Source organism: Clupea harengus, chromosome 7, assembly GCF_900700415.2.
Source record: "Clupea harengus chromosome 7, Ch_v2.0.2, whole genome shotgun sequence".
In the NCBI taxonomy this organism is placed as follows: Eukaryota; Metazoa; Chordata; class Actinopteri; order Clupeiformes; family Clupeidae; genus Clupea; species Clupea harengus.
The window spans coordinates 26,410,108-26,414,542 of record NC_045158.1 but is presented as its reverse complement, the minus strand read 5'-3'; the positions used below and the strand labels follow the sequence as shown (position 1 = coordinate 26,414,542).

Here is a 4,435-nt window from a genome sequence, read left to right as displayed (position 1 = left end):
TTAAATGATGTGCTTTGCTGATACCCTGCCTGCCACCAGACTCTGCCAGCGGAACAGAATGTGAGCTTTGTGCATAAGCAGGTCGCTAAATTCCGTTCTCCCCTGTCTTTCCTCTCCAGCCAAGCAGGTGTGTGAATCAGATTGATGAGGTGTGTGAGACCATAGAGAAGAGCATCAACCAGGCCGTCCAGAAGACCCTGGACCAGCTCGAGAAGGACTGTGACCAAATATGCATTACAGTCACCAACAAACTGGCACAAGACGGGTAGGAGCACACTCCCAGACACTGGACCTGTCTACCTCTCACTTGACTTGAGCTTTTGTGGCTATGTTTTTACCCTCAACGTCTGCTGTCCAGTTTGCGACTTCAATATGCTAATGCATTGAGGATGCTTTGTACTTGAACACAAATGCTTGTGTCCCCTTGTTGACCAAAATGTAGCCAAGTTTATTCCAATCCAGCTTTTCCATCCCTTCCAACCAAGCAATTATCTCCCCTGACTGTCCTGAAATATTGATAGTTAGTCACTTGTGTTGTCTGTTTAACGACAAAATAGCCTGTGGCGTGTAAGCTGTCTGGCAGCAGCTGATGTTACATTCACCAATCAGTCAGTTTGAATATTCATTCACCAATCAGTCAGTTTGAGTATTCATTTACCAATCAGTCAGTTTGAGTATTCATTCACCAATCAGTCAGTTTGAGTATTCATTCACCAATCAGTCAGTTTGAGTATTCATTCACCAATCAGTCGTTTGAGTATCATTCACCAATCAGTCAGTTTGAGTATTCATTCACCAATCAGTCAGTTTGAGTATTCAATTCGTCACTTCGCTAACCACCACACGTTTCAATCAGTGGTGAAAGTGTTCAGGCAATCAGTGGTGAAAGTGTTCAGACACACAGTGGTGAAAGTGTTCAGGCAATCAGTGGTGAAAGTGTTCAGACAATCAGTGGTGAAAGTGTTCAGGCAATCAGTGGTGAAAGTGTTCAGACAATCAGTGGTGAAAGTGTTCAGGCAATCAGTGGTGAAAGTGTTCAGGCAATCAGTGGTGAAAGTGTTCAGACAATCAGTCGTGAAAGTGTCCTCTTTAAGTTTGAGTATTCCTTCGTCACTCCGTACTGGCGCTGACCACCGCGCGTTTGTTGCCGCAGGGAGAGCGTCCGCTACAACCACAGCTCCAGGTTTCACTCCTTCATGTGCGGCCTGACGGGCGTCCTCCTGGCCCGTCCTCTTTCATCCTCAGCTTCGTGGTGAACACCTTCACCAGAGAGAGCTGGACGCCCTTGGTGGGGAGAGGGGCTCGCTACGCCCCTCTTCCTCTCAACAGTATGTAGTTTCCTGTCTTTCCACCCCATGCTGAGTCGCCCCGTACGTCACTGTCCTACCCCAGTACTAAATGTCAGCAGATGACAATAAACTTCAAAATCAGCTGTCAGCTGTTGCGTCAAAGTGTTGAGGATGTTAGTGTGATTTTTTTTTTCCCCAGCATTTGAAACCAACAACTACTTTATCGGTACTGTATTGGAATGTTTGATGCACAGAGTTAAAGCACTGGCAATGTTGGTGTGTTTTGGATCCGTGTTGAGGAGTCTTTGGACGTGGCTTTAGAATACCAGTGATTGGCATGTGAATACGCCTGCTATCCGCCCCATAAGGTCAGATCAGTGCCAACATACTGTACCTCTACCTGCTTCTCCACAGGGCATTATGGTTTCTGTTGTGGGACTGGATTCCAGAGGACGGGGCAAATTACTGTTTGTGATCCTGCTCGGGGCATTCAGCTACTTTCTTCTGTTCCTCGCCTAAGTACTTTGGCCGGTGAGTAAAAATAGCCTCTTAGTTTGCTTAGACGTGCTGGGACCCCTGGTGACATTTTGCATGCGGACTGATTGTGTGACCTCTGCCCTTTAGCCAGGGGAGCAAGACCCTCACAAAGAAAGAGAAGAAGACCATGACACAGTACAGCGAGTTTGTCCAGGAGGTGGTCAGAGCCAAAAAGGTAACGTCAAGCTGGACAGGAAATTGTACTGAATGCTGTTGAGCAATATCACATGTTCATTTAATTGTGAATTAACGTTCTCTCTCTTTCTGTCTCTCTCTCTCTCTCTCTCTCTCTCTGTTCCTTCCCCTCCCTCTTTCTTTCTCAAACACCGTGCACAAAACAGCAAAAACTGTACGAGGGAGTACCTCCAAGAGTGTGCCGGCAGAGTATGAATTCTGACCTTTCTCTTCAGCTTCAGTGTACCGAGTTTCTCGATGTGGGTTATTTGTCAGTGGGCATTTCCAACTCCAAACACCAAAGCAGCAAGCAAAAAAGCTCAGTGGGGGGGTTAAAAACACGACAGAAAAACGAATATCTCAGACAATGCTTTATACATGTACATTGACGTGAATGTTATCATTAACCCAAAACCACGTGGATATGATCTTTTCTTACACAAACATACCCACCAGACTATTCTCTATACAGACATCTAGGAGGTTGGGTATAAAGCCTTACTATTGATGAAGACTCACAGTGCCTTTCTTTGAATAATGTGATGAGTAAGCGAATGTGATTGTACATACAATATGACCTCACCGAGTTTGAGTTTCAGAACCTGCCATTTGAAAATGATTTTCTGAAATATATCGTTTTCTGTATTTAACTCCGAAAGTGCGCACAGGAATGTTTACGTAACGTGAAGCTTGCATTCTTCAGTGACTCCCTTAATAACCTTGGAACTGCCTGAGCGTTCATTGTCTCTTTTGTTGTTGACATTTGTTTTATTTGTTTGTCTCTATCACTCTGTGTGTGTGTCTGTGTGTGTGTGTGTGTGCGTACGTGCGTGCGTTTGCTTAAGAGTGTGCATTTTTGAGTGTGTGGTGTGTGTGTTGTGTGTGTGTGTGTGTGTGTGTGTGTGTGTGTGTGTGTGTGTGTGTGTGTGTGTGTGTGCGCATTTTTGAGTGTGTGTAGGTGTGTTGGTGAAAGCATTACTGGCGTTGGTGACCAGCATTTTTTCTTTGCAGTCATATAGTCCTTTGCTTTATGAACCATATCAGTGTAGGCTGATTCAAATGAAACGATTCTGCCCAAATATGTTATGCATTATGATAAATCGCTGCAATTCAAAATGCCACTCATTATGCCTGATTATAAATGACAATTGAACTCCAATGACATGTTTATCAGTAGAAATATCCTTGTCAAATGTCAGTGTTAGTTGTCAAGTATCCTCCATTGTAAAGTCTAGGTAAGGTACATTTTTACTCAGTTTGCAGTTGAACTATATATGTCTTAACCTCATACGGCCTCCCAGTTTTGTGTTTTATGTTTTTTTTAAACCTGTACCTATAGGCCATGTACACTTGGTTCGTCATTCTTCCACAGAATTTAGACACTTTACTTCAAACCTCAAACATCGGCTGGGGTTCTTTTTGATACTGTTTTTAAAAAGGAATTATCTGAAGATTCAAACTCCTGTGAATGTTATTTGTAGAGCTCTGTTGCTCTGCACAATTACTCAAACATCTCATATGTGGTCTTTCTATTGGTGCTGTTGCTGATTTTTTTTTAACCTCTCAGCAACTTCGGCATGTTTGCCATCGTTTCTTGAAAGGTACCAATGTTGTCTTTCGGCTAAGGTTCAGAAGTATTTTATATATAATTATGTGATTTTTGCTATATGTGTGTACTGTTATGTCTTCCACAACTGACTGATGTCAGAATGCTATGTAACTCTTTTGTGTATGGACTACTTGTTAATTAAATAGTAAATAAATAGTTCATGGAGATTATGTGTTCCTGCAGAAGTGATTATATCGAAAATGTGCATGAGTTGCTACAGTGTCTCTTTTTTTTGTATAATGTGACTTTTAATCCATGAGGTATTATTAATCAAATTAAACTGTTTGATAATATCCATATTTAATATAAATAGGCATATTAAAAGTAATGTTACCCAGAAGATGATATGTTAATCGTACATGTACAGCATCACTATGTCATGTGCTTGTCTTCTGGCGTATTAAGTTGCTCATCATAGTCCAAGGCAGAGCAGGCTAGCCTTGCACACTGTTTCGTGGTAAAGTTTTCATTGCCCACACCTATAAAAAAAGTCCATATATGCTCTTAAAAGTAAAGAAATCCAGACAGACTCCTGCAAATGTAGTGACCAGATGTCTGGTAGAAAATAGAAGCAACAAATTTATTTCGTTTTGCAATAGGACCAATCCCGAATTGACCAGGCCACAAACCTCAGCTCCCTTGAGTTAGTACCAAAGAGTGTCCATAGGAGCATCGTCTACTAAAAATAGCATTCAGGCATTATTGCATACCGTCTAGAAAACAATCACCTAAAGAGGATACAAGCCTATGTGATTCTATTACTCTACCGTTATTATAAGATAAGAATGTATCTTTGAGTATTCTGTTTTTTGTGCAATTTACTAGC

The 4,435-nt window shown here is 42.0% G+C and overlaps 1 long non-coding RNA gene across 1 annotated transcript; it reads left to right on the top strand.

Moving 5' to 3' along the window:
• Positions 1-1,806: 1,806 nt before the first annotated feature.
• On the top strand, positions 1,807-2,184 carry LOC116221040. Its single transcript, XR_004163978.1, has 3 exons — positions 1,807-1,820; positions 1,914-2,001; positions 2,168-2,184. It is a non-coding gene; the product is annotated as an uncharacterized LOC116221040 (long non-coding RNA).
• The last annotated feature ends 2,251 nt before the right edge of the window (positions 2,185-4,435 follow it).